The sequence below is a fragment of the Hemiscyllium ocellatum genome (genome assembly GCF_020745735.1).
Source record: "Hemiscyllium ocellatum isolate sHemOce1 chromosome 27 unlocalized genomic scaffold, sHemOce1.pat.X.cur. SUPER_27_unloc_3, whole genome shotgun sequence".
Taxonomy (NCBI): Eukaryota; Metazoa; Chordata; class Chondrichthyes; order Orectolobiformes; family Hemiscylliidae; genus Hemiscyllium; species Hemiscyllium ocellatum.
The window spans coordinates 2,080,023-2,094,725 of NW_026867498.1; the positions used below are offsets into that span (position 1 = coordinate 2,080,023).

Here is a 14,703-nt window from a genome sequence, read left to right on the forward strand (position 1 = left end):
CCAAACGCAGACAAATGAGATCTTATTGAAGTGGCCTTATTGAAAGCAGTAGAATTCTGAAAGGGGCTTGACAGGATTGATGCAGATAAAATGCTCCTTTGTGGGGTGAGTCATAGAATGCCAACAATGTGGAAGCAGGCCATTCAGCCCATCTATTCCATGCTAGCCCTCCGAAGATCATCTCGCCCACATCCATCCCATGGCCCATCAATCCTAAATTGCACATCTAGGGTCACTATGGGTAATTTAGCACAGCCAATCCATCTGAACCTCTACACACTATTCTATAAATTAGCTTCTCAAAAATGTCATTTAAATGTAGAGTTTTTCTCTAAGCAAGACGTCAGTCTGACTCAACATTCGGGTGCAGACAGAATTCACACATTGTTAGAAAAGCTGTGCATTTGAATGACATTCTTGAGAATGTAACAAAAAACAAGTTCTGGGATTAACATGCCAAAGAACAGAAACCCATTCTAAAGGTGAAAGATTTAATCTAAAATTGTCTGATGTGTCACACTTCCATGACACTAGACTCCTTTCGATATAAATTGTGATCATGATCTCATTCTCCACAGCCACCTGATGAAGGAGCGGCGCTCCGAAAGCTAGTGCTTCCAAACAAACCTGTTGGATTATAGCCTGGTGTTGTGTGATTTTTAACTTTGTCCATGGGATACACATGAGTTGTGGGACTGGTAACAGTTCTTATTTTGTGATCTATTCCAAGTGAAATTTCTACTCTGCGCAGGCACGGGTGAACAGTTTGTTTTTTGTGCTTTGCGCGAGATCGGGCTAGCAGCTTTTAAATCCTTATGTTAAGCAGTTGAAGTAAACTGTCGATCAGCAATTGTATTCAGAGAGTGGTACTTCCAGCTCTGGTAATCCTGTTGCATCAGAGAGAGGGAGAGGATGTCACATCTAAAGAGCAGACTGAAAAGTTATTTCACTTGTTGAGTCAGTTCCTCACTCAGATGAGACAGGATACTGCTTTTAATGGATCATAATTAAATGCTACAATGGAACACCTTAAATTCGAGGTGGTTTGAAAGGGAAAATGGAACAGTAACTTTGAAAAGAGATATTGTTCCATTTCTAATCTTGGGTGACCCATGAGACATTTTTACTGAGAGCTCCATAATCATCTTCCTGCTGGATTTTTTTCAGGGCAAACAATTTCTGGTGAGAGAAATTCTGCATCCTGGGAAGGCGAGAAAATAAAAAAATCAGGCTGTTAAAAGCATTTTAACTGTGGGTCCATGAGCTCTCGTGGGAGCAGTGCATTTGCCAAAAACATTTCTGACTGAAAGTAGTTTCCCCACTGAACGTTAAACAGGCATTGAGAACGTTGCGCATTATAGTGTGTTCCTGAGGACCGGAGGAGGATTGAACTTGCCAACGTGAACCACACTTTGCAGAGAGAGGAAATTTCTCCGGATGGAATAGGTTGATGGAAGTCAACAATTGTCAGATTATTTCATGAAAATAACAGCTGGTATAGGGAACACCTAGAAAAGGGGCGTGAGTAATGAGTACACAGAAACAAAGTCTTCAGTCCAGGCCAGCCAGATATCCTAAATTAATCTAGTGACCCATTTGTCAGCATTTGGCCCATAACCCTCTGAATGCTTCCTATTCATGTCCCCATCCAGGTGTATGGTTTTCTTCGGAGAATACTTGGGTGAGAGCCAAGATATGCTATTCCTCAGCCTTTCCCCACTGAGCTTGACCTTTCCTTCATGATAACTGGAGCTGGAGAAGCCTGAAAGCTGAAAAGGATTCCTGGGGAAAAAAAACTTTTCCTTTCAGTTTCTACAAGTCAATAATTTATAGAACCCCTGCAGTGTGGGAAGAGGCCTTTCGGACCAACCAGTCCACACCAACTCTCCGAAAAGCAACCCATTCAGACCCATTTCCCTATGACTCTACACTTACTTCTGAGTAATGCACCAAACCTACACATCCCTGATTACAATGGGGAATTCACCTAACCTGCACACCTTTGGATTGTGGGAGTAAAACCCACGGCCCTTGAGCCCAGCATTAAAAATAAATGGAAAACGGCAGTGGCAAAAGAGAGCGCCGTACTCACAGAAGTGGGACAAAGGAGGGAAGTTGCAGTCCGGCGTGAAGGTGAATCTTCATTCAGAGGCAGAGAATCAGCAGCAGGTTCGGAAACTCATGGAGCACCTTCCGCATTCAGACACCATGGGGAGCCCCTGATTGGCAGGAGGACCGGTCTTCTTCCGGTCCTCCTTGGCATTGTATTGGTTCGTCAAAAGTAGGTCGCGCGCCTTTCGACGGAGAGCAAGAAGCATGCGCAGTGATTTGCTGACACCGGCAAATATGCGTTGTGCCTTACTGACACCAACGAGCATGCGCAGTATGCTCTGTGGAGATGCCATTATTACTGACGTTTTTAAGCGTCCAAATGCAAATCGGGAAAAAAAAGGACAGAATCACATTTTTTCCTGTGGCTTAAGATTTTATTCCTTTTGCATTGTCTGGCTGTTCAACTTTTTAAATGCCTTTTCCCCAGGGTAGTGGGAGCGAGTCCAGAACTTGAGGGCATAGATTTAGGATGAGGGTGAAAATATTTATGAGGAAGCTAAGGGGCAACTCTTTCACACAGAGGGTGGTGTGTGTTTGGAATGAGCTGCCGGAGGAAGTGGTGGAGGCTGGTACAATTACAGCATTTAAAAGGCACCTGGATGGGCATATGAAAAGGAAGGGTTCAGAAGAACATGGGCCAAATGCTTACAAATGGGTCACTAGATTAAATTAGGATATCTAGTCAGCCTGGACTGAAAGTCCTTGTGTCCATGCTTTACAACTCTATTTCTACATAGTTGGAACCAATTTCACGAGACTAAGTATAGGCCATTCACCCCTTACAGCTTGTCCTGAGCTGTAGCCTAACTGCGCAGACTTCAATAAAAGTTTCAGAAAGATTTCAGCAGCTCTTTTTAAAAAAAAGTATATGCTTTCAGACGTTTCTGAATATGGTTTAAAAAAAATCACACAACACCAGGTTATAGTCCATGGGGGAATGGATTTGGGCACGGTGGGTACCGGGACGAATGGACAGGAGGCGCTGTTGGTGGAGGTGGGAATGGACAGGGGGCACTGAGGGTGTTGGGGGAAATGGACAGGGGGTGCTCTGGGTGGCAGGGGGAATGGATGGGGGACTTGTGGCTGGCGGGTTGAATGGACTTGGGGGGGAAGCTGTGGATGATGGGGGAATGGACAGGGGGCGCTATGGGTTGAACAGTTGGTGCTGTGAATGGCAAGGGGGACTAGGCAGGGGCGTCGTGGGTGGCGGGGTGAATGGACAGGGGCACTGTGGGTGGCCGGTGTGGAATGGACAGGGAGCACTGTGGGTGGCTGGAGGAAATTGACAAGAGGCACTGTAGGTGGCAGGGGGAATGGATAGGGGATACTGTGACTGGTTGGAGGAATGGATAGGAGCTGATGTGGGTGATGCAGGAGACGGTCAAGGGGTGGTGTAGGTGGCAGGGGGAATGGACAGGGGGTGCTGAGGCTGGTTGGAGGAATGGATAGGGGCTGACGTGGGTCATGGACGGGAATGGACAGGAGAAAAGAGAGAATGTTGTGGGGGGGGGGGGGGGGAGAGAGAGAGAGAGAAAATGGACAGGGGGCAGAGAAAGACTGGGGGAACTGGGACAGAATGTGAGAGGGGCCGGAGAGAGAGAGAAAATGGGGGGATAGCGTATTGTGGAGGAGTGAGAGAAAATGGGGTGGGGTCCAGTGTGTGAGCAGAGACCAAATGAGGGGGGGGGGCTGCAGAGTGTGGGGGGAGAGAGAGATAGAGAACATGTACGTGGGCAATCGGTGGGAAGAGAAAGGACAAGAAGCAGAAGATGGGGGGGTGGTGGAGGGAACAGAATGGGTGGGTGGGTGGGTGGGCAAAAGGTGGGGGTGAGAGAGAGAATGAATGGTAAGAGGGTGGGATGATTGACTGGACAGGGTCAGAGGGTGGCGAGAGAGAGAATGGATATTCTAAATCCCCACAGTGCAACGAATTCCTAGTTTCCACCGAAATCCCACATGGGCTCACTTAGTTGCTTGCTGTCTCCCAAATGAAATATTTCATTGTAATTTCTTCCGATCCCAGTCAGGGCAAAACATCTTTGAAAGCTGCTCTGAAGGTCCTGCCTTCACAACCACTCTTCTGCTTTCACCGAAGACAATTACAGTCAGACACAGAAACAGAAACAGAAACATGGCCCAACTCGTCCATGCAAACCATATATCCGAAATCAATCTATTCCCATTTGGCAGCATTTGGCCCATTTCCCTTGAAACGCTGCCTCTCCACGTACCCATCCAGATGCTTGTTAAATATTGCAATGATACCAGGCTCCACCACTTCCTCTGGCAGCTCGTTCCATACATGCAACACGCTCTATGTGAAATAGTAGCCCCTCAGGTCCTTTTTAAATCTTTGCCCCCTCAGCTCAAACCTCTGCCCTCTAGTTTTGGACTCCCCTATCCTAAGGAAAAGACCTTGGCCATTCACCCCTATCCATGCCCCTTATAAACTTATATAATGTTACCCCTCAGCCTCCGACATTACAGGGAAAACAGTCCCAGCCTATTCAGCCTCTCCCTCAAACCCTCCAACTCTGGCACCAGCCTTATAAACCTTTTCCAAACCCTTTCAAGTTTCACAACATCCTTCCATAGGATGGAGACCAGAATTAAACACCATATTCCAAAAGTGGCCCAACCGAGGTGCTGTGCAGCCGCAACATGGCCTCCCAACTCCTTCACTCAATGCTCTTACCAACAGAGGAAAGCATACCAAACATCATCTTCACTATCCTGTCTGAACGGCAGGTGTCATTTCAAGATTAGGGAGCAAACGTTTAAGGTGAGAGTAGAACAATTTTGAAGACCTGAGGAGCACCTTTTTATTTTAAAAAGAGAGTGGTTCGTGTGTGGAATGAAGTCGAGAGGAAGTGGTAGATGCAGGAACAGTAACGTTTAAAAGATGTTTGGATAAGTAGATGAATAGGAAAGGTTCGGAGGGACATGGGCCAACCACAGACAGGTGGGATGAGGTTAATTTCTGAATATAGTCAGCGTGGATTAGTTGGACTGAAGGGTATGTTTCTACACTGAATGACTGTCAATGTTCTGTACTGGTTTTAAAATTATTTTCTTGCCTTCCCACTAACCATCCACTTCTCTGTTGATCAAAACTCAGCCTTAAATATATTCAATGATCCCTGAAGTGAAGAAAGAAATCCCCACTTCTGAACTCAATTCCTCTTGCTAATATACCACTTGCCTTGCTGATTGCTTGCTGCACCTGTCTGACAACTGGCAGTGACTGGTGTAGGAAGACACGGAGGCCTCTTTGGACATCCACACAGAGTCTTCGAGTCATAGACATGGACAGCATGGAAACAGACCCTTTGGACCAACCCGTCCATGCCAACGAGATATCCCAACCCAATCTAGTCCCACCTGCCGGCACCCGGCCCATATCCCTCCAAACTCTTCCTATTCATATACCCATCCAAATGCCTCTTAAATGTTGCAATTGTACCAGCCTCCACCACTTCCTCTGGCAGCTCATTCTATACATATACGACCCTCTGCATGAAAAGGCTGCCCCTTAGGTCTCTTTTATATCTTTCCCCCCTCACCCTAAACCACATCATTCCAGATGAAGGACTTGTGCCCGATACGTCAACTTTCCTACTCCTTGGATGCTGCCTGACTTGCTGTGCTTTTCCAGCACTGCACGTTTTGACTCTGATCTCCAGCATTAGCAGTCCTCACTTTCTCCACTTCCCAATATATCACCATTTAAACAATACACCTCATTTCTGCTTTTTTTCCCACAGCAAAGACTATAACTTCACACTGTGGTACTGCACTTGGCAGGTGTTTGAGGCACAGACCGGGACCAGCTTTTCCAGAGTCTGGTCTCTTTCTGGATTCACTCCCTTTCTTTTCAGTTGCTGCAAGTCAACAATTGGATCCCAGCAAGAAAATAAAAGAAATAGAAAAGGGAGTGAGAGAAGTGTGTGCTGTTGGACAGACGAAGGAAATTACAGTCTTGGATGAATCTCAATCTTCATTCAAAGAGGGAGGAGCAGCAGCAGCTTCAGAAGCTCATGGGTCAAGATTGAAGTCATGCTGGAAAAGCACAGCTGGTCAGGCAGCATCCGAGGAGCAGGAAAATCGACGTCTCAGATTCAGACAATAGGGCTGCTCTGAATGGTAGGAGGACCAGACTCCCTCTGGTGTTCCAGTGCTCCTCATTGGTCCGGCCGCTAACACTATTCTTCCCATTACAGGGCGACCACAGCTATACTCAGTACTCCAAAACAAATGGCCTCACCAACATCCTGTACAACCTTAATGGAGAACAAAGAAAAGGCCCTACAGCCCTCCAAACCTGAGCTGATCCAAATCCTCTGTCTAAACCTATCGCCCAATTCCTGAATCTGTATCCCTCTGCTCTCCAACGACTCATGCATCTGTCCAGATGCACCTTAAATGAATCTACTGTCCCTGCCTCTACTACCTCTGCTGGCAATGCGTTCCAGACACTTATCACCATCTGAATAATGTACTTTCTGTGTGCATCTCCAACATGATGTCCCAACACCTGCCTTCATTGTTCACATGCTGAGTACAAGTGTGCTGAACACCTTCTTCACCCCTCTCTATCTACCAGTGATGTAACTTCCAAGACCAATGAACCTGAACACCTCCAGGTCTCTGTTCTACAACATGACCCAGGGCCCTACCATTACCTGTTCAAGTCTTGCCCTCCTTTGTTTTAGCAAAATGCAACCCCTTACTTATAGCCATACCCCTCTCATACACACACGCTCTCTCTCAGACATACACATACACCACCCCCTCAACACACACACCCTCTCGCAGGTGCATTCTCCATCTCAATCTCACTTTATCAAGCAGGCACACATGCAAATACATGCAGTCTTATATACAAACTCTGACACACACTTCCCTGATGAAGGGCATTTCCCCGAAATGTCAATTTTCCTGCTCCTTGGATGCTGCCTGACTTGCTGCAGCACCACACACTCAATCCTAAACCTATTACCCTCTAGTTCTGGACTGCCCCATTCAAAGGAAAATACCATGTCTATTTACCCTATCCATGCCCTTCATGATGATATAAAAGCATATAAGGTCACTCCTCAGACTCTGGCAAGCTACGGAAAAAAGTCCCAACCTGTCCTTATGTCTCTCCTCACCCGGGTAACCAAGACACATACCTGAGGTTGTAAAGTCTGCTCCCTCTCTGGATTCACTCCAGTTGCTACAAGTGAGCCTGCTCCGTCATTCATTAAGATCATGGCTGATCTATCCATCATCTCATCTCCTCCTCCCTGCACTGTCACAGGAACCCCTTAATTCCCCTACCAGGCCAAATCCCACCCAACTGTGTCTTGAATATACTTAATGAAGCTGCCTCTATTGCTTCCTTGGCCAGAGTATTCCATAGATTTTGATGAAGGGCTTTTGCCCGAAACATCAAGCTTGCTGTGCTCTAGATGCTGCCTGACCTGCTGTGCTTTTCCAGCACCACTCTAATCTAGACTATTCCATAGACTCACGACCCTCTGGGAAAAGCAGTTCCTCATCTCTGTCTGAAAGCTACTCCCTCTAAACTGGAGGCCTAGTGTCACCCACCAGCAGAAATAACCGGACAGGGTAGGACTTCATCCCCACAGTGCAATGACATTGGGAAGATGTTTCCATCGGTAGGAGAGACTAGGACCAGAGGACACAGCGTTAAGAATAAAGTGAAAACCTTCAGGAACAGAGATAAGCGATGTCTCCTTTTCTGCTGACAGCGAGGAGCCTGGACAATGTATTGGTGACATGAGCGAGCAGGTGCGCTGTTGTTCACACCGAGGAGCAGTCGCAATGTGCTCTGTGGCGATGCTGATGTTATTGACAGATTTTAAGTGTTCAAATGCCAAGAGGAGAAATAAAGGGTACAGCCACAGTTTTTTTTCCCCTCTGAGGCTCAACATTTTATAGCTGGCTGCTCAACTTTTTTTAAAATGTCTTTTCCCCAGAGTAGGGGTGAGGTTCACAACTACAGGGCATAGGTTTAGGGTTAGAGCAGAAGGATATAAAAGGTACCACAGGGGCAACTTTTCCCTGCAGAGCGTGGTGCATGTATGAAATGAGCTGCAAGAGGAAGCAGTGGGGGCTGGTATAACTACAACATTTAAAAGGCATCTGGATAGGTATATGAATATAAAGGGTTCAGAGGGATATGAGCCAAGTGCTGGCAAATGGGACTACATTCATTTAGGATATCTGGTTGGCATGGACAGGTTGCACCAAATGAATGTGTTCCCATGCTGTACAACTGAGAGACTCTAAATAATACAAAGTATATATTTTCAAGTACCAAGCCATCTCCATGTTAACAAGGCTTAGTTCACCACATACTTTACTAACCATTCTCAACAGGTCCTGCCCCTTCAATGACTGAGGAACATATACATGCTGGTGCATAGTATCCTTCACTAGTATTTACACACTACCCTCAGCAATTGCACAAGTAACAGCAAAGGGCAAACAGCACAAGGATTAAACACACAGTGAGGGGTAAACAGCACAAGGATTAAACACACAGTGAGGGGTAAACAGCACAAGGATTAAACACACAGTGAGGGGTAAACAGCACAAGCGCCAGTAAAAGCAGATGGAAAGTGAGTGTAAAATGTGACTATGACAGGACAGGCCCCACATTCCTTCCCCTCCGTCCCCCCCACAACCTGCCTCACCTTTCACCTCCCGGGCCCAGTACCTTCCAGGTGGCCCCATAGTTGACACAGGGGCCGCCCCACGACCAGAAGAACTCCACCACCCAGGCGCCCGACCAGTTCCCAAGCAGGTCCTTAACCCCATCCGCCTCCAGAATGTTCACCGGCTCCTGGCTGCTGTACAGCCGGCCGGTGTGGCCGTGACACAGCAGCTGCGCCAGGAAGGCGGCGGCGGCGGCCAGTGCCGGGTGTCTGCCCCGGGCCGCACGGCGCCATTTTCCTAACGGCCGCCCTCCCGCCGCTTCCTCGCTCGAGCGACTTCTCCTCCCAACCGCCTTCGCCCCCGCGTGACGTCTGCACGGGGGGATGGGCGGGGCCGGGGGAGCCTCACCGTCACCAAGCAACAGCCACCTCGCGCTACAACTGCTCATTCACAAAAACAAACTCTCCTGTCTCGCTCTGCAGCTGCAGGGGGGGACACTGCCACGTTTCGAGGAGCCCTGTCTACATTGGGAAAGCTCACCGCTCCATTTAAACACATATTCCCACATCCCACTTGCCTGCATTTGGCCCATTTCCCTCTAAACCTTTCTATTCATGTACCCATCCAAATGCTGTTTCAATGTTGTCACTGTACCTGCATCGACCACATCCTCAGCAAGGTCATTCCACATACAAATCACCCTCTTTCAAAATGTTGCCCCTCCGCTTCCTTTTAAATCTCTCTCCTTACATTAAAAAAATGACACCCCCTCCCCCTCTAGTTTTAAGTTCCCCTACGCTAAACAAGAGCCATTTGCTATTCACCTTACCTCCACTGCTCATGATTTTATCAATCTCAATGAGGTCAACCCCCAACCTCCTGTGCTCCAGTGAATAAAGTCCCAGCCTCTCCTTATAACTCAAACCCTCCAGTCCGTACAACATCCTGGTAAATCTTTATTAAACCCTCTCTAATAGTATTCTTCCTATTACAGGGCCACCAGAACTGTACTCAGTACTCTGAAAGTGGCCTCACCAACATCCTGTACAACCTCAACATGATGTCCCAACCCCTCTCCTCAATGGTGTGAACAATGAAGGCAATGTTGCGAGATGCCGTCTGAAAACCACCCTGTCTACCAGTGATGCAACTTCCATAGAACTAAGTACCTGAACACCACAACACCTCACCCCCACCCCATGTCTGTCTGTTCTATAAGTGACTAATGGCCTGACCATTATCTGCACAACCCCCTGCTTTTATTAAGCCTCTCCCTCACACCCTTCAGACAGACACACACTCCTCAACACTCTCTCACACTCGCAGCCTCATACTCCATCTCACACACACACTTTCCCAAGCGTGCACACACACAAACTCACATGCACACACTCTCACATGCACACACACACACTACTCTTTGGGGTGAAATTGTATTGGCAGAATTATATTTGCAGATACATTCAATTTTGTTCAAAAAGCACACAATCTGTAGGCAGTCAATCCATGTAATATTTTACAAATTCCGACTTTGGAAACAGAACCAGTCTGATTCAAGATTGGAATATTGACAGACTCAAATCTCACACCTTTCATGCATTGTCTGAGCGGAGATGTCTTTTTTTAATATAAAACCTTAAGTCATCTCAAGAACTCTGTTACATATTAATGAATCAAAGCCCGCAACCATTCTAAGAGATGAAGACTATCTAAATTTGTTCAATATATTCTATCAGTTGCATGACACTGATCTTTTGATATAAGTTCTGTGTCTTATGACGCTGTTCCATGATGTTTATGTATTGATGAAGCAAGATGGTACAGATTAGGCGATAGAGAATTACAGATCAGCTAGGAAGGATTGAAAGAGAGAGTTAAGAAGAGCAAAGAGAGGATATGAGCTGTCTTTAGCAAATAGAATAAAGGAGAACCCTAAAGCTTTCTATACGTATGTGAGGAATAAAAGGATGATTAGGGTAGGAATAGGGCCAGTCAAAGACAGAAGTAGGAAGTGGAGTGTGGACACTGTAGAGATCGGAGAGGTGCTAAATGAACATTTCTCATCGGTGTTCACTCAGGAAAAGAATAAGGTACGAGATATTAGACTCGAAAAGCTCGAGGTTAGTTACACCCAGGTGTTATCAATTCGAGAAGGAGTGAAAGTAGACAAGTAGACAACCTTTCACAATAAAGATTACCTGAACTTCACGCCGAGCTCAGACTCTCATTGAGAGCTTTGAACTCAACAGGTTTTTGTTTTAAAACTGCTCATTTCTTACAGGAGAAAGTGAGAACTGCAGATGCTGAAGATCAGAGTCAAGATTAGTGTGGTGCTGGCAAAGCACAGCAGGTCAGGCAACGTTGATTTTCCTGCTCCTCAGATGCTGCCTGACCTGTTGTGCTCATTTCTGACAGCCTCCTGTACTATGTTTCCAATGTTGTGTATCAGTTGCAGCAGTGAATGAGTAACCAGTATTGTTAGAAATTGTAAATTTTTCAAGAGTGCAGGTACTACACCATGTCATCGGCATTGTACAGTTTCCTGGCAGCACTGGGAGGTGTGGGCTGTGTCCACTGAAAATGATGTGGAGGTCCCGGTGTTGGACTGGGTGGATAAAGTTAAAAGTCACACAACACCGGCTAATAGTCGAACAGGTTTATTTGTAAGCATGAGCTTTCAGAGCGCTGCTCCTTCATCAGGTAGCTGTGGAGCAGGGTCATAAGACACAGAATTTATAGCAAAAGATCACAGTGTCATGCAACAGATAGGATATATTGAACAAATCTAGATTGCAGATTAATCTTTCATCTTTTACCATGGGTTTCAGGTTTCAGTTCATTAATATGTAAACCCCAGAACTACTTGTAATTCACCCTCTCGAGATAATTTAAGGTTTTATAAAAATAGATGACATCTCAGCTCAGATACTGCACAAAGTGTCTGTGTCCGAATCTTGAATCAGACTGGTTCTATTAATCAAAGTAGGAATTTATAAAATATTACATGGATTGACGGCCTACAGTTTGTGTGCTTTTTGAGCAAAATTGAATATTTATATCTGCAAATATAATTCTGCAAATGCAAATTCACCTCATTGACTGATGTGTGACTGTATCTGCACGAGTGTGTATGTTTGCGCATGTGCGAGTTTGTGCATGCATGCTAATGAAGTGTGTGTGAGTTGGAGTATAAGCCTGTGAGATGGTGTGGGTGTTAGGGTGTGTGTGTCTGAGAGAGTGACAGGTAAAGGCAAGGGGTTGCATTTTGCTAAAACAGGGAAGGGCAGGACTTGAACAGTTAATGGTAGGGCCCTGCATCGTGTTGTAGAACAGATTCATGGGGGGGGGGGGGGTGGGGCTGCGTGGAGGGGTTCTGGTACATAAAGTTTAAAATCTCTCAACACCAGGTTATTGTCCAACTGGTTTATTTGGAAACACAGCTGTTGGAGCGCTGCTCCTCCATGGGGTGTTTGTGGAGCAGGGTCATAAGACACAACCACCTGATGAAGGAGCAGCGCTCCAAAAACTAATGCTTGTAAATGAGCCTGTTGGAGTATCACCTGGTGTGGTGTGAATTTTAACTTCGTACACCCCAGTCCAACACCGACATCTCCAAATCGGGGACATAGTTCTTTGAAAGTTGCATCATTGCTGGACAGGGTGGTGAAGGAGGCGTTTAGCACACTTGCCTTCATTGTTCACACCGTTCAGTGTAGGAGTTGGGACATCACGTTGAGGTTGTACAGGATATTGGTGAGACCGTGTGTAGTGTACTGAGTACACTTCTGGTCGCCCTATGGGTGGCACGGTGGCACAGTGATGCTCCAGGGTAAAATAAATGCCCCAGCCCCTCTCTCAGTCTGTGTAACTGGTTAAAACTCCTCCCCATAGTCAGCTCCCTGGGACACATACACTCATTCTGTGTAACCAGTTAAAGCTCAGTTCACTGGTGTGTTCCTCTCTGAGTGCTTCTCTGCTCACACTGATGTCCAGTACTTTTGAAGCAGGTCAAATGGATTTCTCTTTCCAGACTCAACCTCCCCAATGATATTGAGTGACCCTGTCAGATCTTGTTATGGAATTTCTTCCAAGATTTCTGTCCGCAGATCCTCCCCTTCTGATACCCTGTTAGCAAAGTTGAAACAAGTCATCACTGTCTGTACCGAATAGAAATTCTGATGATAATGTATGTGTCTGTGTGTTTAAAGTGCTAACCCAGTAACATACAACCAGTATTATTGATTTAAAATGCACAGGAGACGTGAGGAAGGAGATGTCAGGACCTGGCACACTCTGAACCCTAACAGGGTGTTCCAAGTGGTAGTGAAAACATTTCAAAATGAAGTGGATGGCCATAGAGCTGTCCAGCACAGAAACAGTCCGTCTCGTCCCTGCTGACTAGATATCCGAAATTAATCTATCCTATTTACCAGCACTTGGCTCATATCCCTCTAAACCCTACCCTTTCACGTCCCCATCCAGCTGTCTTTTAAATGTTGTATTTGTGCCAGCCTCCACCACTTCCTCTCGCAGCTCATTGCACACACGCACCACCCTGTGTGTGAAAAAGTACAAATCTATGCCTTCCTCATCCCCCGTTTTACCTGTACTGATACCTTCGGGGAACTCTGAACTTGGACAGTTAGTTTCCCTTGTTCCTCAGCACTCTGTAGTATTTGTTCGGTACTTCCTTCCCTTATTAAATTTCCCAAAATGCCTGGAGATTAAATTCCATAGTTCTGCCCCATTTACTAGCTGATAGATATCAGAGTGTAGCTGGAGACCATCCTCCTCCCCAGGAACAATACAACCTTTCCAGCGTTTACTCCTGGACAGAGGAGGCAGTGTTTTCTCCAGCTGAGCAGTGTGTTTGTAAGCTTATCAGCATGTCCAACTATATTAATCAAAAGTACCTCACGCTAGCTACACAATAAACCAGTGATTTTAGTTCCCATTATCTCTTTAGTTGTGCCCTTATAGTTTTTCCTACATTCTACTTAATGTTATTCTAATGTCACAGTTTGAGATTTAGTGTCAGCTTTTGCAACAATGGTCTTGCATTCCAGACCCTACTTAATATTTTCCTAATGTCATGATGAGATATTTATTATCAATAGTCTCAAGCAGGCTGACTCTACTCATTATTAATCAGATATTTGATGTCATGTCCCAAATATTTATTGTCCCCCTCCTGTCAATCATATTTAGCAGGTGAGGCTAACTTTACTGACTGTTACCTCATCTTGCCAAAGTGACCTTTCAGCCTCAACCTTACTCTGCTAATTGGTGTAAGAGTGTTCCACTATCCTTTGCAACAAATTGGCAGTAGTCTCCATGCTCTAACCCTTCCCATGCTTTCATGCTCTTTATTTTCCATACTATCTAAAAATAGACTCAGAGTTGTAAAGCACAGAAACAGACCCTGCGGTCCACGCTGACCAGACGTCCTAAGATAATCTAGTGACCCATTTGGCAGCATGTCGCCCCTTACCCCTCTGAATCTTTCCTATCCATATCCGCATCCAGATGCATTTTAAATACTGTAATTGTACCAGCCCCCACCACTTCCTCTGGCAGCTCATTCCATACACATACCACCCTCTGTGCGAAAGGATTGCCCCTTCGGACCCTCACCCTAAACCTATGCCCTCCAGTTCTGATCTCGGCGTCTTGCTCCCACAACAAGGGGAAAAGACATACAAAAGTTGAGCAGCCAGACAAAATGCAAAAGGAATAAAATATCGAGCCAAAGGCAAAAAAATTGTGGCTCTATCTTTTCATCCCGCTGGCATTTCGACACTTAAAATCTGTCAGGAACACCAACATCCCCAGAGAGCATACTGCGCATGTTTGCTGGTGTCAGCAACGCAGTGCGCATGCTGTCCAGTGTCAGCAAAACACTGAGCATGCTCATCGCTGTCGCAA

General features: G+C 46.1%; 1 protein-coding gene across 1 annotated transcript in view; it reads right to left on the reverse strand.

Moving 5' to 3' along the window:
• LOC132808065 (zinc finger protein 850-like) overlaps positions 1 to 14,703 on the reverse strand; it is a 60,742-nt gene that overhangs the window by 18,503 nt on the left and 27,536 nt on the right. The window lies entirely within an intron of this gene.